This window comes from Triturus cristatus, chromosome 2_1 (assembly GCF_964204655.1).
Source record: "Triturus cristatus chromosome 2_1, aTriCri1.1, whole genome shotgun sequence".
NCBI lineage: Eukaryota > Metazoa > Chordata > Amphibia > Caudata > Salamandridae > Triturus > Triturus cristatus.
Genome location: NC_140581.1, coordinates 1,173,404,326 through 1,173,428,315, shown reverse-complemented (window position 1 = coordinate 1,173,428,315; position 23,990 = coordinate 1,173,404,326).

Genomic DNA, 23,990 nt, shown 5'->3' with positions numbered 1-23,990 from the left:
TGAGAAAGTTAGACTATGGCTCTAACATAAGGTAATACATTCCAGCCTCAAAGGCAGTGATTTCCTCAGATGGTATATTGCTAGCACCAGGATCTAAAGCAGGTTTTGCTAGCCATGGAGGCAGTCAGACTTTTATTAACCATCATGACTAAAACAAAGTGAGCCACATTACTTCCATCTTTACAGAAATGATATTCAGAGTACCCCACTTGAAAGTAGTGAAGCAATTCAGATGCTGTGAACGTCTTTTAATGCCCAAAGGAATGATTGTGAGTTTAACTTACCACATAAATTGGTAAAATGATGCAGGATGCTTGAAGACTTCAGTGTTTTTATTTCTTTTTTTTTTTTTTGGGTTAGTCTCGGCAATAAAGCAATAGTCTGTTGTGCAACACTGCCACTGCTGGTCATTCAGTATAATCTGCAGATGGAAAAGTCCACTGTTAGTGAATTTACTATATGCAATACAACACAAATTGCTTTTTATAACTCACAAACACATCAGTACTATTGAGTCTACGTTATTGTGAAACTCCACAGCTCATTAGAAATTCGAAACTAAATTTGTGTTTTCAACCTCACATACTTCTCTAAATCCCATGCCGGATTTGCCAACACACTCTAAATTGTAGCACCTACATTAGGACACAGACAAATGGGTCTTATTGCCAAGCAAGTGGCAGGGTACCCTACTCACTGCATTTGTTTTAGGATATGGTACACCAGAGTTAATTAAGTCAGCTGATAAGTTGAGAGCGGAAGGGTAATGCTTCAGTTAGAAGAAATATTAAAACCATGAATAGCATGTTACCAGCATCATTTTAGCCAAGGCCTACTAGTAAAGCAATGGTGAGGAAAAGACTATTATGATCAACCGCACATTCATACAAGTCTAGAAGTCTGAAAAAAATGCCCCAACTTCTTTCATCTTAGTCTTAATTTGGGCATCCTCTCTACCTTGCTACTCATTTAAATACCAAGATAAATGTAGCCTATTGCTTGCTAGGCAATTGATTGGCCCTCCTGTCAGATGACATCCTGCTGTAGCTTTATGATGTCAGGGCACCACTGGAACAATTGTCCTTGGCAAGGGTGACACAGGAGGATGAGATCTCAGCAATTATGCACTCGGGCACTATCTGCATTTAGGACTGGAGGGCAAGCTGGAGGTGGAACTGTTAAGAACTATGAACCAGTCAAAGCATTGGGGGCTTTTTCAACATGGGATGGAGATACAAAAACACAGATGATCCTTACCAATCCATCTTGAGGATCAGAGCCCAACATACAGACTGCAGTGGAAGAGGTAAAAGCAGCTTACTTCCGTGAGAAAGTTAGACTATGGCTCTAACGTAAGGTACTACATTCCAGCCTCAAAGGCAGTGATTTCCTCAGATGGTATATTGCTAGCACCAGGATCTAAAGCAGGTTTTGCTAGCCATGGAGGCAGTCAGACTTTTATTAACCATCATGACTAAAACAAAGTGAGCCACATTACTTCCATCTTTACAGAAATGATATTCAGAGTACCCCACTTGAAAGTAGTGAAGCAATTCAGATGCTGTGAACGTCTTTTAATGCCCAAAGGAATGATTGTGAGTTTAACTTACCACATAAATTGGTAAAATGATGCAGGATGCTTGAAGACTTCAGTGTTTTTATTTCTTTTTTTTTTTTTGGGTTAGTCTCGGCAATAAAGCAATAGTCTGTTGTGCAACACTGCCACTGCTGGTCATTCAGTATAATCTGCAGATGGAAAAGTCCACTGTTAGTGAATTTACTATATGCAATACAACACAAATTGCTTTTTATAACTCACAAACACATCAGTACTATAGAGTCTACGTTATTGTGAAACTCCACAGCTCATTAGAAATTCGAAACTAAATTTGTGTTTTCAACCTCACATACTTCTCTAAATCCCATGCCGGATTTGCCAACACACTCAAAATTGTAGCACCTACATTAGGACACAGACAAATGGGTCTTATTGCCAAGCAAGTGGCAGGGTACCCTACTCACTGCATTTGTTTTAGGATATGGTACACCAGAGTTAATTAAGTCAGCTGATAAGTTGAGAGCGGAAGGGTAATGCTTCAGTTAGCAGAAATATTAAAACCATGAATAGCATGTTACCAGCATCATTTTAGCCAAGGCCTACTAGTAAAGCAATGGTGAGGAAAAGACTATTATGATCAACCGCACATTCATACAAGTCTAGAAGTCTGAAAAAAATGCCCCAACTTCTTTCATCTTAGTCTAAATTTGGGCATCCTCTCTACCTTGCTACTCATTTAAATACCAAGATAAATGTAGCCTATTGCTTGCTAGGCAATTGATTAGCCCTCCTGTCAGATGACATCCTGCTGTAGCTTTATGTCGTCAGGGCACCACTGGAACAATTGTCCTTGGTAAGGGTGACACAGGAGGATGAGATCTCAGCAATTATGCACTCGGGCACTATCTGCATTTAGGACTGGAAGGCAAGCTGGAGGTGGAACGGTTAAGAACTATGAACCAGTCAAAGCATTGGGGGCTTTTTCAACATGGGATGGAGATACAAAAACACAGATGATCCTTAACAATCCATCTTGAGGATCAGAGCCCAACATACAGACTGCAGTGGAAGAGGTAAAAGCAGCTTACTTCCGTGAGAAAGTTAGACTATGGCACTAACATAAGGTAATACATTCCAGCCTCAAAGGCAGTGATTTCCTCAGATGGTATATTGCTAGCACCAGGATCTAAAGCAGGTTTTGCTAGCCATGGAGGCAGTCAGACTTTTATTAACCATCATGACTAAAACAAAGTGAGCCACATTACTTCCATCTTTACAGAAATGATATTCAGAGTACCCCACTTGAAAGTAGTGAAGCAATTCAGATGCTGGCAACGTCTTTTAATGCCCAAAGGAATGATTGTGAGTTTAACTTACCACATAAATTGGTAAAATGATGCAGGATGCTTGAAGACTTCAGTGTTTTTATTTCTTTTTTTTTTTTTTTGGTTAGTCTCGGCAATAAAGCAATAGTCTGTTGTGCAACACTGCCACTGCTGGTCATTCAGTAGAATCTGCAGATGGAAAAGTCCACTGTTAGTGAATTTACTATATGCAATACAACACAAATTGCTTTTTATAACTCACAAACACATCAGTACTATAGAGTCTACGTTATTGTGAAACTCCACAGCTCATTAGAAATTCGAAACTAAATTTGTGTTTTCAACCTCACATACTTCTCTAAATCCCATGCCGGATTTGCCAACACTCTCTAAATTGTAGCACATACATTAGGACACAGACAAATGGGTCTTATTGCCAAGCAAGTGGCAGGGTACCCTACTCACTGCATTTGTTTTAGGATATGGTACACCAGAGTTAATTAAGTCAGCTGATAAGTTGAGAGCGGAAGGGTAATGCTTCAGTTAGAAGAAATATTAAAACCATGAATAGCATGTTACCAGCATCATTTTAGCCAAGGCCTACTAGTAAAGCAATGGTGAGGAAAAGACCATTATGATCAACCGCACATTCATACAAGTCTAGAAGTCTGAAAAAAATGCCCCAACTTCTTTCATCTTAGTCTTAATTTGGGCATCCTCTCTACCTTGCTACTCATTTAAATACCAAGATAAATGTAGCCTATTGCTTGCTAGGCAATTGATTAGCCCTCCTGTCAGATGACATCCTGCTGTAGCTTTATGTCGTCAGGGCACCACTGGAACAATTGTCCTTGGTAAGGGTGACACAGGAGGATGAGATCTCAGCAATTATGCACTCGGGCACTATCTGCATTTAGGACTGGAAGGCAAGCTGGAGGTGGAACGGTTAAGAACTATGAACCAGTCAAAGCATTGGGGGCTTTTTCAACATGGGATGGAGATACAAAAACACAGATGATCCTTAACAATCCATCTTGAGGATCAGAGCCCAACATACAGACTGCAGTGGAAGAGGTAAAAGCAGCTTACTTCCGTGAGAAAGTTAGACTATGGCACTAACATAAGGTAATACATTCCAGCCTCAAAGGCAGTGATTTCCTCAGATGGTATATTGCTAGCACCAGGATCTAAAGCAGGTTTTGCTAGCCATGGAGGCAGTCAGACTTTTATTAACCATCATGACTAAAACAAAGTGAGCCACATTACTTCCATCTTTACAGAAATGATATTCAGAGTACCCCACTTGAAAGTAGTGAAGCAATTCAGATGCTGGCAACGTCTTTTAATGCCCAAAGGAATGATTGTGAGTTTAACTTACCACATAAATTGTTAAAATGATGCAGGATGCTTGAAGACTTCAGTGTTTTTATTTCTTTTTTTTTTTTTTGGTTAGTCTCGGCAATAAAGCAATAGTCTGTTGTGCAACACTGCCACTGCTGGTCATTCAGTATAATCTGCAGATGGAAAAGTCCACTGTTAGTGAATTTACTATATGCAATACAACACAAATTGCTTTTTATAACTCACAAACACATCAGTACTATTGAGTCTACGTTATTGTGAAACTCCACAGCTCATTAGAAATTCGAAACTAAATTTGTGTTTTCAACCTCACATACTTCTCTAAATCCCATGCCGGATTTGCCAACACACTCTAAATTGTAGCACCTACATTAGGACACAGACAAATGGGTCTTATTGCCAAGCAAGTGGCAGGGTACCCTACTCACTGCATTTGTTTTAGGATATGGTACACCAGAGTTAATTAAGTCAGCTGATAAGTTGAGAGCGGAAGGGTAATGCTTCAGTTAGCAGAAATATTAAAACCATGAATAGCATGTTACCAGCATCATTTTAGCCAAGGCCTACTAGTAAAGCAATGGTGAGGAAAAGACTATTATGATCAACCGCACATTCATACAAGTCTAGAAGTCTGAAAAAAATGCCCCAACTTCTTTCATCTTAGTCTAAATTTGGGCATCCTCTCTACCTTGCTACTCATTTAAATACCAAGATAAATGTAGCCTATTGCTTGCTAGGCAATTGATTAGCCCTCCTGTCAGATGACGTCCTGCTGTAGCTTTATGTCGTCAGGGCACCACTGGAACAATTGTCCTTGGTAAGGGTGACACAGGAGGATGAGATCTCAGCAATTATGCACTCGGGCACTATCTGCATTTAGGACTGGAAGGCAAGCTGGAGGTGGAACGGTTAAGAACTATGAACCAGTCAAAGCATTGGGGGCTTTTTCAACATGGGATGGAGATACAAAAACACAGATGATCCTTAACAATCCATCTTGAGGATCAGAGCCCAACATACAGACTGCAGTGGAAGAGGTAAAAGCAGCTTACTTCCGTGAGAAAGTTAGACTATGGCACTAACATAAGGTAATACATTCCAGCCTCAAAGGCAGTGATTTCCTCAGATGGTATATTGCTAGCACCAGGATCTAAAGCAGGTTTTGCTAGCCATGGAGGCAGTCAGACTTTTATTAACCATCATGACTAAAACAAAGTGAGCCACATTACTTCCATCTTTACAGAAATGATATTCAGAGTACCCCACTTGAAAGTAGTGAAGCAATTCAGATGCTGGCAACGTCTTTTAATGCCCAAAGGAATGATTGTGAGTTTAACTTACCACATAAATTGGTAAAATGATGCAGGATGCTTGAAGACTTCAGTGTTTTTATTTCTTTTTTTTTTTTTTGGGTTAGTCTCGGCAATAAAGCAATAGTCTGTTGTGCAACACTGCCACTGCTGGTCATTCAGTAGAATCTGCAGATGGAAAAGTCCACTGTTAGTGAATTTACTATATGCAATACAACACAAATTGCTTTTTATAACTCACAAACACATCAGTACTATAGAGTCTACGTTATTGTGAAACTCCACAGCTCATTAGAAATTCGAAACTAAATTTGTGTTTTCAACCTCACATACTTCTCTAAATCCCATGCCGGATTTGCCAACACTCTCTAAATTGTAGCACATACATTAGGACACAGACAAATGGATCTTATTGCCAGCCAAGTGGCAGGGTACCCTACTCACTGCATTTGTTTTAGGATATGGTACACCAGAGTTAATTAAGTCAGCTGATAAGTTGAGAGCGGAAGGGTAATGCTTCAGTTAGCAGAAATATTAAAACCATGAATAGCATGTTACCAGCATCATTTTAGCCAAGGCCTACTAGTAAAGCAATGGTGAGGAAAAGACTATTATGATCAACCGCACATTCATACAAGTCTAGAAGTCTGAAAAAAATGCCCCAACTTCTTTCATCTTAGTCTAAATTTGGGCATCCTCTCTACCTTGCTACTCATTTAAATACCAAGATAAATGTAGCCTATTGCTTGCTAGGCAATTGATTAGCCCTCCTGTCAGATGACATCCTGCTGTAGCTTTATGATGTCAGGGCACCACTGGAACAATTGTCCTTGGTAAGGGTGACACAGGAGGATGAGATCTCAGCAATTATGCACTCGGGCACTATCTGCATTTAGGACTGGAAGGCAAGCTGGAGGTGGAACGGTTAAGAACTATGAACCAGTCAAAGCATTGGGGGCTTTTTCAACATGGGATGGAGATACAAAAACACAGATGATCCTTAACAATCCATCTTGAGGATCAGAGCCCAACATACAGACTGCAGTGGAAGAGGTAAAAGCAGCTTACTTCCGTGAGAAAGTTAGACTATGGCTCTAACATAAGGTAATACATTCCAGCCTCAAAGGCAGTGATTTCCTCAGATGGTATATTGCTAGCACCAGGATCTAAAGCAGGTTTTGGTAGCCATGGAGGCAGTCAGACTTTTATTAACCATCATGACTAAAACAAAGTGAGCCACATTACTTCCATCTTTACAGAAATGATATTCAGAGTACCCCACTTGAAAGTAGTGAAGCAATTCAGATGCTGTGAACGTCTTTTAATGCCCAAAGGAATGATTGTGAGTTTAACTTACCACATAAATTGGTAAAATGATGCAGGATGCTTGAAGACTTCAGTGTTTTTATTTCTTTTTTTTTTTTTTGGTTAGTCTCGGCAATAAAGCAATAGTCTGTTGTGCAACACTGCCACTGCTGGTCATTCAGTATAATCTGCAGATGGAAAAGTCCACTGTTAGTGAATTTACTATATGCAATACAACACAAATTGCTTTTTATAACTCACAAACACATCAGTACTATTGAGTCTACGTTATTGTGAAACTCCACAGCTCATTAGAAATTCGAAACTAAATTTGTGTTTTCAACCTCACATACTTCTCTAAATCCCATGCCGGATTTGCCAACACTCTCTAAATTGTAGCACATACATTAGGACACAGACAAATGGATCTTATTGCCAGCCAAGTGGCAGGGTACCCTACTCACTGCATTTGTTTTAGGATATGGTACACCAGAGTTAATTAAGTCAGCTGATAAGTTGAGAGCGGAAGGGTAATGCTTCAGTTAGAAGAAATATTAAAACCATGAATAGCATGTTACCAGCATCATTTTAGCCAAGGCCTACTAGTAAAGCAATGGTGAGGAAAAGACCATTATGATCAACCGCACATTCATACAAGTCTAGAAGTCTGAAAAAAATGCCCCAACTTCTTTCATCTTAGTCTTAATTTGGGCATCCTCTCTACCTTGCTACTCATTTAAATACCAAGATAAATGTAGCCTATTGCTTGCTAGGCAATTGATTAGCCCTCCTGTCAGATGACATCCTGCTGTAGCTTTATGATGTCAGGGCACCACTGGAACAATTGTCCTTGGTAAGGGTGACACAGGAGGATGAGATCTCAGCAATTATGCACTCGGGCACTATCTGCATTTAGGACTGGAAGGCAAGCTGGAGGTGGAACGGTTAAGAACTATGAACCAGTCAAAGCATTGGGGGCTTTTTCAACATGGGATGGAGATACAAAAACACAGATGATCCTTAACAATCCATCTTGAGGATCAGAGCCCAACATACAGACTGCAGTGGAAGAGGTAAAAGCAGCTTACTTCCGTGAGAAAGTTAGACTATGGCTCTAACGTAAGGTACTACATTCCAGCCTCAAAGGCAGTGATTTCCTCAGATGGTATATTGCTAGCACCAGGATCTAAAGCAGGTTTTGCTAGCCATGGAGGCAGTCAGACTTTTATTAACCATCATGACTAAAACAAAGTGAGCCACATTACTTCCATCTTTACAGAAGTGATATTCAGAGTACCCCACTTGAAAGTAGTGAAGCAATTCAGATGCTGTGAACGTCTTTTAATGCCCAAAGGAATGATTGTGAGTTTAACTTACCACATAAATTGTTAAAATGATGCAGGATGCTTGAAGACTTCAGTGTTTTTATTTCTTTTTTTTTTTTTGGGTTAGTCTCGGCAATAAAGCAATAGTCTGTTGTGCAACACTGCCACTGCTGGTCATTCAGTATAATCTGCAGATGGAAAAGTCCACTGTTAGTGAATTTACTATATGCAATACAACACAAATTGCTTTTTATAACTCACAAACACATCAGTACTATTGAGTCTACGTTATTGTGAAACTCCACAGCTCATTAGAAATTCGAAACTAAATTTGTGTTTTCAACCTCACATACTTCTCTAAATCCCATGCCGGATTTGCCAACACTCTCTAAATTGTAGCACATACATTAGGACACAGACAAATGGGTCTTATTGCCAAGCAAGTGGCAGGGTACCCTACTCACTGCATTTGTTTTAGGATATGGTACACCAGAGTTAATTAAGTCAGCTGATAAGTTGAGAGCGGAAGGGTAATGCTTCAGTTAGAAGAAATATTAAAACCATGAATAGCATGTTACCAGCATCATTTTAGCCAAGGCCTACTAGTAAAGCAATGGTGAGGAAAAGACCATTATGATCAACCGCACGTTCATACAAGTCTAGAAGTCTGAAAAAAATGCCCCAACTTCTTTCATCTTAGTCTTAATTTGGGCATCCTCTCTACCTTGCTACTCATTTAAATACCAAGATAAATGTAGCCTATTGCTTGCTAGGCAATTGATTGGCCCTCCTGTCAGATGACATCCTGCTGTAGCTTTATGATGTCAGGGCACCACTGGAACAATTGTCCTTGGCAAGGGTGACACAGGAGGATGAGATCTCAGCAATTATGCACTCGGGCACTATCTGCATTTAGGACTGGAGGGCAAGCTGGAGGTGGAACTGTTAAGAACTATGAACCAGTCAAAGCATTGGGGGCTTTTTCAACGTGGGATGGAGATACAAAAACACAGATGATCCTTACCAATCCATCTTGAGGATCAGAGCCCAACATGCAGACTGCAGTGGAAGAGGTAAAAGCAGCTTACTTCAGTGAGAAAGTTAGACTATGGCTCTAACATAAGGTAATACATTCCAGCCTCAAAGGCAGTGATTTCCTCAGATGGTATATTGCTAGCCCCAGGATCTAAAGCAGGTTTTGGTAGCCATGGAGGCAGTCAGACTTTTATTAACCATCATGACTAAAACAAAGTGAGCCACATTACTTCCATCTTTACAGAAATGATATTCAGAGTACCCCACTTGAAAGTAGTGAAGCAATTCAGATGCTGTGAACGTCTTTTAATGCCCAAAGGAATGATTGTGAGTTTAACTTACCACATAAATTGGTAAAATGATGCAGGATGCTTGAAGACTTCAGTGTTTTTATTTCTTTTTTTTTTTTTTTGGTTAGTCTCGGCAATAAAGCAATAGTCTGTTGTGCAACACTGCCACTGCTGGTCATTCAGTATAATCTGCAGATGGAAAAGTCCACTGTTAGTGAATTTACTATATGCAATACAACACAAATTGCTTTTTATAACTCACAAACACATCAGTACTATTGAGTCTACGTTATTGTGAAACTCCACAGCTCATTAGAAATTCGAAACTAAATTTGTGTTTTCAACCTCACATACTTCTCTAAATCCCATGCCGGATTTGCCAACACACTCTAAATTGTAGCACCTACATTAGGACACAGACAAATGGGTCTTATTGCCAAGCAAGTGGCAGGGTACCCTACTCACTGCATTTGTTTTAGGATATGGTACACCAGAGTTAATTAAGTCAGCTGATAAGTTGAGAGCGGAAGGGTAATGCTTCAGTTAGCAGAAATATTAAAACCATGAATAGCATGTTACCAGCATCATTTTAGCCAAGGCCTACTAGTAAAGCAATGGTGAGGAAAAGACCATTATGATCAACCGCACGTTCATACAAGTCTAGAAGTCTGAAAAAAATGCCCCAACTTCTTTCATCTTAGTCTTAATTTGGGCATCCTCTCTACCTTGCTACTCATTTAAATACCAAGATAAATGTAGCCTATTGCTTGCTAGGCAATTGATTGGCCCTCCTGTCAGATGACATCCTGCTGTAGCTTTATGATGTCAGGGCACCACTGGAACAATTGTCCTTGGCAAGGGTGACACAGGAGGATGAGATCTCAGCAATTATGCACTCGGGCACTATCTGCATTTAGGACTGGAGGGCAAGCTGGAGGTGGAACTGTTAAGAACTATGAACCAGTCAAAGCATTGGGGGCTTTTTCAACGTGGGATGGAGATACAAAAACACAGATGATCCTTACCAATCCATCTTGAGGATCAGAGCCCAACATGCAGACTGCAGTGGAAGAGGTAAAAGCAGCTTACTTCAGTGAGAAAGTTAGACTATGGCTCTAACATAAGGTAATACATTCCAGCCTCAAAGGCAGTGATTTCCTCAGATGGTATATTGCTAGCACCAGGATCTAAAGCAGGTTTTGGTAGCCATGGAGGCAGTCAGACTTTTATTAACCATCATGACTAAAACAAAGTGAGCCACATTACTTCCATCTTTACAGAAATGATATTCAGAGTACCCCACTTGAAAGTAGTGAAGCAATTCAGATGCTGTGAACGTCTTTTAATGCCCAAAGGAATGATTGTGAGTTTAACTTACCACATAAATTGGTAAAATGATGCAGGATGCTTGAAGACTTCAGTGTTTTTATTTCTTTTTTTTTTTTTTTGGTTAGTCTCGGCAATAAAGCAATAGTCTGTTGTGCAACACTGCCACTGCTGGTCATTCAGTATAATCTGCAGATGGAAAAGTCCACTGTTAGTGAATTTACTATATGCAATACAACACAAATTGCTTTTTATAACTCACAAACACATCAGTACTATTGAGTCTACGTTATTGTGAAACTCCACAGCTCATTAGAAATTCGAAACTAAATTTGTGTTTTCAACCTCACATACTTCTCTAAATCCCATGCCGGATTTGCCAACACACTCTAAATTGTAGCACCTACATTAGGACACAGACAAATGGGTCTTATTGCCAAGCAAGTGGCAGGGTACCCTACTCACTGCATTTGTTTTAGGATATGGTACACCAGAGTTAATTAAGTCAGCTGATAAGTTGAGAGCGGAAGGGTAATGCTTCAGTTAGCAGAAATATTAAAACCATGAATAGCATGTTACCAGCATCATTTTAGCCAAGGCCTACTAGTAAAGCAATGGTGAGGAAAAGACTATTATGATCAAACGCACATTCATACAAGTCTAGAAGTCTGAAAAAAATGCCCCAACTTCTTTCATCTTAGTCTAAATTTGGGCATCCTCTCTACCTTGCTACTCATTTAAATACCAAGATAAATGTAGCCTATTGCTTGCTAGGCAATTGATTAGCCCTCCTGTCAGATGACATCCTGCTGTAGCTTTATGATGTCAGGGCACCACTGGAACAATTGTCCTTGGTAAGGGTGACACAGGAGGATGAGATCTCAGCAATTATGCACTCGGGCACTATCTGCATTTAGGACTGGAAGGCAAGCTGGAGGTGGAACGGTTAAGAACTATGAACCAGTCAAAGCATTGGGGGCTTTTTCAACATGGGATGGAGATACAAAAACACAGATGATCCTTAACAATCCATCTTGAGGATCAGAGCCCAACATACAGACTGCAGTGGAAGAGGTAAAAGCAGCTTACTTCCGTGAGAAAGTTAGACTATGGCACTAACATAAGGTAATACATTCCAGCCTCAAAGGCAGTGATTTCCTCAGATGGTATATTGCTAGCACCAGGATCTAAAGCAGGTTTTGGTAGCCATGGAGGCAGTCAGACTTTTATTAACCATCATGACTAAAACAAAGTGAGCCACATTACTTCCATCTTTACAGAAATGATATTCAGAGTACCCCACTTGAAAGTAGTGAAGCAATTCAGATGCTGTGAACGTCTTTTAATGCCCAAAGGAATGATTGTGAGTTTAACTTACCACATAAATTGGTAAAATGATGCAGGATGCTTGAAGACTTCAGTGTTTTTATTTCTTTTTTTTTTTTTTGGGTTAGTCTCGGCAATAAAGCAATAGTCTGTTGTGCAACACTGCCACTGCTGGTCATTCAGTAGAATCTGCAGATGGAAAAGTCCACTGTTAGTGAATTTACTATATGCAATACAACACAAATTGCTTTTTATAACTCACAAACACATCAGTACTATAGAGTCTACGTTATTGTGAAACTCCACAGCTCATTAGAAATTCGAAACTAAATTTGTGTTTTCAACCTCACATACTTCTCTAAATCCCATGCCGGATTTGCCAACACTCTCTAAATTGTAGCACATACATTAGGACACAGACAAATGGATCTTATTGCCAGCCAAGTGGCAGGGTACCCTACTCACTGCATTTGTTTTAGGATATGGTACACCAGAGTTAATTAAGTCAGCTGATAAGTTGAGAGCGGAAGGGTAATGCTTCAGTTAGCAGAAATATTAAAACCATGAATAGCATGTTACCAGCATCATTTTAGCCAAGGCCTACTAGTAAAGCAATGGTGAGGAAAAGACTATTATGATCAACCGCACATTCATACAAGTCTAGAAGTCTGAAAAAAATGCCCCAACTTCTTTCATCTTAGTCTAAATTTGGGCATCCTCTCTACCTTGCTACTCATTTAAATACCAAGATAAATGTAGCCTATTGCTTGCTAGGCAATTGATTAGCCCTCCTGTCAGATGACATCCTGCTGTAGCTTTATGATGTCAGGGCACCACTGGAACAATTGTCCTTGGTAAGGGTGACACAGGAGGATGAGATCTCAGCAATTATGCACTCGGGCACTATCTGCATTTAGGACTGGAAGGCAAGCTGGAGGTGGAACGGTTAAGAACTATGAACCAGTCAAAGCATTGGGGGCTTTTTCAACATGGGATGGAGATACAAAAACACAGATGATCCTTAACAATCCATCTTGAGGATCAGAGCCCAACATACAGACTGCAGTGGAAGAGGTAAAAGCAGCTTACTTCCGTGAGAAAGTTAGACTATGGCTCTAACGTAAGGTACTACATTCCAGCCTCAAAGGCAGTGATTTCCTCAGATGGTATATTGCTAGCACCAGGATCTAAAGCAGGTTTTGCTAGCCATGGAGGCAGTCAGACTTTTATTAACCATCATGACTAAAACAAAGTGAGCCACATTACTTCCATCTTTACAGAAATGATATTCAGAGTACCCCACTTGAAAGTAGTGAAGCAATTCAGATGCTGTGAACGTCTTTTAATGCCCAAAGGAATGATTGTGAGTTTAACTTACCACATAAATTGTTAAAATGATGCAGGATGCTTGAAGACTTCAGTGTTTTTATTTCTTTTTTTTTTTTTGGGTTAGTCTCGGCAATAAAGCAATAGTCTGTTGTGCAACACTGCCACTGCTGGTCATTCAGTATAATCTGCAGATGGAAAAGTCCACTGTTAGTGAATTTACTATATGCAATACAACACAAATTGCTTTTTATAACTCACAAACACATCAGTACTATTGAGTCTACGTTATTGTGAAACTCCACAGCTCATTAGAAATTCGAAACTAAATTTGTGTTTTCAACCTCACATACTTCTCTAAATCCCATGCCGGATTTGCCAACACACTCTAAATTGTAGCACCTACATTAGGACACAGACAAATGGGTCTTATTGCCAAGCAAGTGGCAGGGTACCCTACTCACTGCATTTGTTTTAGGATATGGTACACCAGAGTTAATTAAGTCAGCTGATAAGTTGAGAGCGGAAGGGTAATGCTTCAGTTAGCAGAAATATTAAAACCATGAATAGCATGTTACCAGCATCATTTTAGCCAAGGCCTACTAGTAAAGCAATGGTGAGGAAAAGACTATTATGATCAACCGCACATTCATACAAGTCTAGAAGTCTGAAAAAAATGCCCCAACTTCTTTCATCTTAGTCTAAATTTGGGCATCCTCTCTACCTTGCTACTCATTTAAATACCAAGATAAATGTAGCCTATTGCTTGCTAGGCAATTGATTAGCCCTCCTGTCAGATGACGTCCTGCTGTAGCTTTATGTCGTCAGGGCACCACTGGAACAATTGTCCTTGGTAAGGGTGACACAGGAGGATGAGATCTCAGCAATTATGCACTCGGGCACTATCTGCATTTAGGACTGGAAGGCAAGCTGGAGGTGGAACGGTTAAGAACTATGAACCAGTCAAAGCATTGGGGGCTTTTTCAACATGGGATGGAGATACAAAAACACAGATGATCCTTAACAATCCATCTTGAGGATCAGAGCCCAACATACAGACTGCAGTGGAAGAGGTAAAAGCAGCTTACTTCCGTGAGAAAGTTAGACTATGGCACTAACATAAGGTAATACATTCCAGCCTCAAAGGCAGTGATTTCCTCAGATGGTATATTGCTAGCACCAGGATCTAAAGCAGGTTTTGCTAGCCATGGAGGCAGTCAGACTTTTATTAACCATCATGACTAAAACAAAGTGAGCCACATTACTTCCATCTTTACAGAAATGATATTCAGAGTACCCCACTTGAAAGTAGTGAAGCAATTCAGATGCTGGCAACGTCTTTTAATGCCCAAAGGAATGATTGTGAGTTTAACTTACCACATAAATTGGTAAAATGATGCAGGATGCTTGAAGACTTCAGTGTTTTTATTTCTTTTTTTTTTTTTTTGGTTAGTCTCGGCAATAAAGCAATAGTCTGTTGTGCAACACTGCCACTGCTGGTCATTCAGTAGAATCTGCAGATGGAAAAGTCCACTGTTAGTGAATTTACTATATGCAATACAACACAAATTGCTTTTTATAACTCACAAACACATCAGTACTATAGAGTCTACGTTATTGTGAAACTCCACAGCTCATTAGAAATTCGAAACTAAATTTGTGTTTTCAACCTCACATACTTCTCTAAATCCCATGCCGGATTTGCCAACACTCTCTAAATTGTAGCACATACATTAGGACACAGACAAATGGGTCTTATTGCCAAGCAAGTGGCAGGGTACCCTACTCACTGCATTTGTTTTAGGATATGGTACACCAGAGTTAATTAAGTCAGCTGATAAGTTGAGAGCGGAAGGGTAATGCTTCAGTTAGAAGAAATATTAAAACCATGAATAGCATGTTACCAGCATCATTTTAGCCAAGGCCTACTAGTAAAGCAATGGTGAGGAAAAGACTATTATGATCAACCGCACATTCATACAAGTCTAGAAGTCTGAAAAAAATGCCCCAACTTCTTTCATCTTAGTCTTAATTTGGGCATCCTCTCTACCTTGCTACTCATTTAAATACCAAGATAAATGTAGCCTATTGCTTGCTAGGCAATTGATTGGCCCTCCTGTCAGATGACATCCTGCTGTAGCTTTATGATGTCAGGGCACCACTGGAACAATTGTCCTTGGCAAGGGTGACACAGGAGGATGAGATCTCAGCAATTATGCACTCGGGCACTATCTGCATTTAGGACTGGAGGGCAAGCTGGAGGTGGAACTGTTAAGAACTATGAACCAGTCAAAGCATTGGGGGCTTTTTCAACGTGGGATGGAGATACAAAAACACAGATGATCCTTACCAATCCATCTTGAGGATCAGAGCCCAACATGCAGACTGCAGTGGAAGAGGTAAAAGCAGCTTACTTCAGTGAGAAAGTTAGACTATGGCTCTAACGTAAGGTACTACATTCCAGCCTCAAAGGCAGTGATTTCCTCAGATGGTATATTGCTAGCACCAGGATCTAAAGCAGGTTTTGCTAGCCATGGAGGCAGTCAGACTTTTATTAACCATCATGACTAAAACAAAGTGAGCCACATTACTTCCATCTTTACAGAAATGATATTCAGAGTACCCCACTTGAAAGTAGTGAAGCAATTCAGATGCTGTGAACGTCTTTTAATGCCCAAAGGAATGATTGTGAGTTTAACTTACCACATAAATTGTTAAAATGATGCAGGATGCTTGAAGACTTCAGTGTTTTTATTTCTTTTTTTTTTTTTTGGTTAGTCTCGGCAATAAAGCAATAGTCTGTTGTGCAACACTGCCGGTCATTCAGTATAATCTGCAGATGGAAAAGTCCACTGTTAGTGAATTTACTATATGCAATACAACACAAATTGCTTTTTATAACTCACAAACACATCAGTACTATTGGGTCTACGTTATTGTGAAACTCCACAGCTCATTAGAAATTCGAAACTAAATTTGTGTTTTCAACCTCACATACTTCTCTAAATCCCATGCCGGATTTGCCAACACACTAAATTGTAGCACCTACATTAGGACACAGACAAATGGGTCTTATTGCCAAGCAAGTGGCAGGGTACCCTACTCACTGCATTTGTTTTAGGATATGGTACACCAGAGTTAATTAAGTCAGCTGATAAGTTGAGAGCGGAAGGGTAATGCTTCAGTTAGCAGAAATATTAAAACCATGAATAGCATGTTACCAGCATCATTTTAGCCAAGGCCTACTAGTAAAGCAATGGTGAGGAAAAGACCATTATGATCAACCGCACATTCATACAAGTCTAGAAGTCTGAAAAAAATGCCCCAACTTCTTTCATCTTGGTCTTAATTTGGGCATCCTCTCTACCTTGCTACTCATTTAAATACCAAGATAAATGTAGCCTATTGCTTGCTAGGCAATTGATTGGCCCTCCTGTCAGATGACATCCTGCTGTAGCTTTATGATGTCAGGGCACCACTGGAACAATTGTCCTTGGCAAGGGTGACACAGGAGGATGAGATCTCAGCAATTATGCACTCGGGCACTATCTGCATTTAGGACTGGAGGGCAAGCTGGAGGTGGAACTGTTAAGAACTATGAACCAGTCAAAGCATTGGGGGCTTTTTCAACGTGGGATGGAGATACAAAAACACAGATGATCCTTACCAATCCATCTTGAGGATCAGAGCCCAACATGCAGACTGCAGTGGAAGAGGTAAAAGCAGCTTACTTCAGTGAGAAAGTTAGACTATGGCTCTAACATAAGGTAATACATTCCAGCCTCAAAGGCAGTGATTTCCTCAGATGGTATATTGCTAGCACCAGGATCTAAAGCAGGTTTTGGTAGCCATGGAGGCAGTCAGACTTTTATTAACCATCATGACTAAAACAAAGTGAGCCACATTACTTCCATCTTTACAGAAATGATATTCAGAGTACCCCACTTGAAAGTAGTGAAGCAATTCAGATGCTGTGAACGTCTTTTAATGCCCAAAGGAATGATTGTGAGTTTAACTTACCACATAAATTGGTAAAATGATGCAGGATGCTTGAAGACTTCAGTGTTTTTATTTCTTTTTTTTTTTTTTTGGTTAGTCTCGGCAATAAAGCAATAGTCTGTTGTGCAACACTGCCACTGCTGGTCATTCAGTAGAATCTGCAGATGGAAAAGTCCACTGTTAGTGAATTTACTATATGCAATACAACACAAATTGCTTTTTATAACTCACAAACACATCAGTACTATAGAGTCTACGTTATTGTGAAACTCCACAGCTCATTAGAAATTCGAAACTAAATTTGTGTTTTCAACCTCACATACTTCTCTAAATCCCATGCCGGATTTGCCAACACTCTCTAAATTGTAGCACATACATTAGGACACAGACAAATGGGTCTTATTGCCAAGCAAGTGGCAGGGTACCCTACTCACTGCATTTGTTTTAGGATATGGTACACCAGAGTTAATTAAGTCAGCTGATAAGTTGAGAGCGGAAGGGTAATGCTTCAGTTAGAAGAAATATTAAAACCATGAATAGCATGTTACCAGCATCATTTTAGCCAAGGCCTACTAGTAAAGCAATGGTGAGGAAAAGACTATTATGATCAACCGCACATTCATACAAGTCTAGAAGTCTGAAAAAAATGCCCCAACTTCTTTCATCTTAGTCTTAATTTGGGCATCCTCTCTACCTTGCTACTCATTTAAATACCAAGATAAATGTAGCCTATTGCTTGCTAGGCAATTGATTGGCCCTCCTGTCAGATGACATCCTGCTGTAGCTTTATGATGTCAGGGCACCACTGGAACAATTGTCCTTGGCAAGGGTGACACAGGAGGATGAGATCTCAGCAATTATGCACTCGGGCACTATCTGCATTTAGGACTGGAGGGCAAGCTGGAGGTGGAACTGTTAAGAACTATGAACCAGTCAAAGCATTGGGGGCTTTTTCAACGTGGGATGGAGATACAAAAACACAGATGATCCTTACCAATCCATCTTGAGGATCAGAGCCCAACATGCAGACTGCAGTGGAAGAGGTAAAAGCAGCTTACTTCAGTGAGAAAGTTAGACTATGGCTCTAACGTAAGGTACTACATTCCAGCCTCAAAGGCAGTGATTTCCTCAGATGGTATATTGCTAGCACCAGGATCTAAAGCAGGTTTTGCTAGCCATGGAGGCAGTCAGACTTTTATTAACCATCATGACTAAAACAAAGTGAGCCACATTACTTCCATCTTTACAGAAATGATATTCAGAGTACCCCACTTGAAAGTAGTGAAGCAATTCAGATGCTGTGAACGTCTTTTAATGCCCAAAGGAATGATTGTGAGTTTAACTTACCACATAAATTGGTAAAATGATGCAGGATGCTTGAAGACTTCAGTGTTTTTATTTCTTTTTTTTTTTTTTTGGTTAGTCTCGGCAATAAAGCAATAGTCTGTTGTGCAACACTGCCACTGCTGGTCATTCAGTATAATCTGCAGATGGAAAAGTCCACTGTTAGTGAATTTACTATATGCAATACAACACAAATTGCTTTTTATAACTCACAAACACATCAGTACTATAGAGTCTACGTTATTGTGAAACTCCACAGCTCATTAGAAATTCGAAACTAAATTTGTGTTTTCAACCTCACATACTTCTCTAAATCCCATGCCGGATTTGCCAACACTCTCTAAATTGTAGCACATACATTAGGACACAGACAAATGGATCTTATTGCCAGCCAAGTGGCAGGGTACCCTACTCACTGCATTTGTTTTAGGATATGGTACACCAGAGTTAATTAAGTCAGCTGATAAGTTGAGAGCGGAAGGGTAATGCTTCAGTTAGAAGAAATATTAAAACCATGAATAGCATGTTACCAGCATAATTTTAGCCAAGGCCTACTAGTAAAGCAATGGTGAGGAAAAGACTATTATGATCAACCGCACATTCATACAAGTCTAGAAGTCTGAAAAAAATGCCCCAACTTCTTTCATCTTAGTCTTAATTTGGGCATCCTCTCTACCTTGCTACTCATTTAAATACCAAGATAAATGTAGCCTATTGCTTGCTAGGCAATTGATTGGCCCTCCTGTCAGATGACATCCTGCTGTAGCTTTATGATGTCAGGGCACCACTGGAACAATTGTCCTTGGCAAGGGTGACACAGGAGGATGAGATCTCAGCAATTATGCACTCGGGCACTATCTGCATTTAGGACTGGAAGGCAAGCTGGAGGTGGAACGGTTAAGAACTATGAACCAGTCAAAGCATTGGGGGCTTTTTCAACATGGGATGGAGATACAAAAACACAGATGATCCTTAACAATCCATCTTGAGGATCAGAGCCCAACATACAGACTGCAGTGGAAGAGGTAAAAGCAGCTTACTTCCGTGAGAAAGTTAGACTATGGCACTAACATAAGGTAATACATTCCAGCCTCAAAGGCAGTGATTTCCTCAGATGGTATATTGCTAGCACCAGGATCTAAAGCAGGTTTTGCTAGCCATGGAGGCAGTCAGACTTTTATTAACCATCATGACTAAAACAAAGTGAGCCACATTACTTCCATCTTTACAGAAATGATATTCAGAGTACCCCACTTGAAAGTAGTGAAGCAATTCAGATGCTGTGAACGTCTTTTAATGCCCAAAGGAATGATTGTGAGTTTAACTTACCACATAAATTGGTAAAATGATGCAGGATGCTTGAAGACTTCAGTGTTCTTATTTCTTTTTTTTTTTTTTGGGTTAGTCTCGGCAATAAAGCAATAGTCTGTTGTGCAACACTGCCACTGCTGGTCATTCAGTAGAATCTGCAGATGGAAAAGTCCACTGTTAGTGAATTTACTATATGCAATACAACACAAATTGCTTTTTATAACTCACAAACACATCAGTACTATTGAGTCTACGTTATTGTGAAACTCCACAGCTCATTAGAAATTCGAAACTAAATTTGTGTTTTCAACCTCACATACTTCTCTAAATCCCATGCCGGATTTGCCAACACACTCTAAATTGTAGCACCTACATTAGGACACAGACAAATGGATCTTATTGCCAGCCAAGTGGCAGGGTACCCTACTCACTGCATTTGTTTTAGGATATGGTACACCAGAGTTAATTAAGTCAGCTGATAAGTTGAGAGCGGAAGGGTAATGCTTCAGTTAGAAGAAATATTAAAACCATGAATAGCATGTTACCAGCATCATTTTAGCCAAGGCCTACTAGTAAAGCAATGGTGAGGAAAAGACTATTATGATCAACCGCACATTCATACAAGTCTAGAAGTCTGAAAAAAATGCCCCAACTTCTTTCATCTTAGTCTTAATTTGGGCATCCTCTCTACCTTGCTACTCATTTAAATACCAAGATAAATGTAGCCTATTACTTGCTAGGCAATTGATTGGCCCTCCTGTCAGATGACATCCTGCTGTAGCTTTATGATGTCAGGGCACCACTGGAACAATTGTCCTTGGCAAGGGTGACACAGGAGGATGAGATCTCAGCAATTATGCACTCGGGCACTATCTGCATTTAGGACTGGAGGGCAAGCTGGAGGTGGAACTGTTAAGAACTATGAACCAGTCAAAGCATTGGGGGCTTTTTCAACGTGGGATGGAGATACAAAAACACAGATGATCCTTACCAATCCATCTTGAGGATCAGAGCCCAACATGCAGACTGCAGTGGAAGAGGTAAAAGCAGCTTACTTCCGTGAGAAAGTTAGACTATGGCTCTAACGTAAGGTACTACATTCCAGCCTCAAAGGCAGTGATTTCCTCAGATGGTATATTGCTAGCACCAGGATCTAAAGCAGGTTTTGCTAGCCATGGAGGCAGTCAGACTTTTATTAACCATCATGACTAAAACAAAGTGAGCCACATTACTTCCATCTTTACAGAAATGATATTCAGAGTACCCCACTTGAAAGTAGTGAAGCAATTCAGATGCTGTGAACGTCTTTTAATGCCCAAAGGACTGATTGTGAGTGTAACTTACCACATAAATTGGTAAAATGATGCAGGAGGCTTGAAGACTTCAGTGTTTTTATTTCTTTTTTTTTTTTTTTGGTTAGTCTCGGCAATAAAGCAATAGTCTGTTGTGCAACACTGCCACTGCTGGTCATTCAGTAGAATCTGCAGATGGAAAAGTCCACTGTTAGTGAATTTACTATATGCAATACAACACAAATTGCTTTTTATAACTCACAAACACATCAGTACTATTGAGTCTACGTTATTGTGAAACTCCACAGCTCATTAGAAATTCGAAACTAAATTTGTGTTTTCAACCTCACATACTTCTCTAAATCCCATGCCGGATTTGCCAACACTCTCTAAATTGTAGCACATACATTAGGACACAGACAAATGGATCTTATTGCCAGCCAAGTGGCAGGGTACCCTACTCACTGCATTTGTTTTAGGATATGGTACACCAGAGTTAATTAAGTCAGCTGATAAGTTGAGAGCGGAAGGGTAATGCTTCAGTTAGCAGAAATATTAAAACCATGAATAGCATGTTACCAGCATCATTTTAGCCAAGGCCTACTAGTAAAGCAATGGTGAGGAAAAGACTATTATGATCAACCGCACATTCATACAAGTCTAGAAGTCTGAAAAAAATGCCCCAACTTCTTTCATCTTAGTCTAAATTTGGGCATCCTCTCTACCTTGCTACTCATTTAAATACCAAGATAAATGTAGCCTATTGCTTGCTAGGCAATTGATTAGCCCTCCTGTCAGATGACATCCTGCTGTAGCTTTATGATGTCAGGGCACCACTGGAACAATTGTCCTTGGTAAGGGTGACACAGGAGGATGAGATCTCAGCAATTATGCACTCGGGCACTATCTGCATTTAGGACTGGAAGGCAAGCTGGAGGTGGAACGGTTAAGAACTATGAACCAGTCAAAGCATTGGGGGCTTTTTCAACATGGGATGGAGATACAAAAACACAGATGATCCTTAACAATCCATCTTGAGGATCAGAGCCCAACATACAGACTGCAGTGGAAGAGGTAAAAGCAGCTTACTTCCGTGAGAAAGTTAGACTATGGCACTAACATAAGGTAATACATTCCAGCCTCAAAGGCAGTGATTTCCTCAGATGGTATATTGCTAGCACCAGGATCTAAAGCAGGTTTTGCTAGCCATGGAGGCAGTCAGACTTTTATTAACCATCATGACTAAAACAAAGTGAGCCACATTACTTCCATCTTTACAGAAATGATATTCAGAGTACCCCACTTGAAAGTAGTGAAGCAATTCAGATGCTGTGAACGTCTTTTAATGCCCAAAGGAATGATTGTGAGTTTAACTTACCACATAAATTGGTAAAATGATGCAGGATGCTTGAAGACTTCAGTGTTTTTATTTCTTTTTTTTTTTTGGGGGTTAGTCTCGGCAATAAAGCAATAGTCTGTTGTGCAACACTGCCACTGCTGGTCATTCAGTATAATCTGCAGATGGAAAAGTCCACTGTTAGTGAATTTACTATATGCAATACAACAAAAATTGCTTTTTATAACTCACAAACACATCAGTACTATTGAGTCTACGTTATTGTGAAACTCCACAGCTCATTAGAAATTCGAAACTAAATTTGTGTTTTCAACCTCACATACTTCTCTAAATCCCATGCCGGATTTGCCAACACTCTCTAAATTGTAGCACCTACATTAGGACACAGACAAATGGATCTTATTGCCAGCCAAGTGGCAGGGTACCCTACTCACTGCATTTGTTTTAGGATATGGTACACCAGAGTTAATTAAGTCAGCTGATAAGTTGAGAGCGGAAGGGTAATGCTTCAGTTAGCAGAAATATTAAAACCATGAATAGCATGTTACCAGCATCATTTTAGCCAAGGCCTACTAGTAAAGCAATGGTGAGGAAAAGACTATTATGATCAACCGCACATTCATACAAGTCTAGAAGTCTGAAAAAAATGCCCCAACTTCTTTCATCTTAGTCTAAATTTGGGCATCCTCTCTACCTTGCTACTCATTTAAATACCAAGATAAATGTAGCCTATTGCTTGCTAGGCAATTGATTAGCCCTCCTGTCAGATGACATCCTGCTGTAGCTTTATGTCGTCAGGGCACCACTGGAACAATTGTCCTTGGTAAGGGTGACACAGGAGGATGAGATCTCAGCAATTATGCACTCGGGCACTATCTGCATTTAGGACTGGAAGGCAAGCTGGAGGTGGAACGGTTAAGAACTATGAACCAGTCAAAGCATTGGGGGCTTTTTCAACATGGGATGGAGATACAAAAACACAGATGATCCTTAACAATCCATCTTGAGGATCAGAGCCCAACATACAGACTGCAGTGGAAGAGGTAAAAGCAGCTTACTTCCGTGAGAAAGTTAGACTATGGCACTAACATAAGGTAATACATTCCAGCCTCAAAGGCAGTGATTTCCTCAGATGGTATATTGCTAGCACCAGGATCTAAAGCAGGTTTTGGTAGCCATGGAGGCAGTCAGACTTTTAT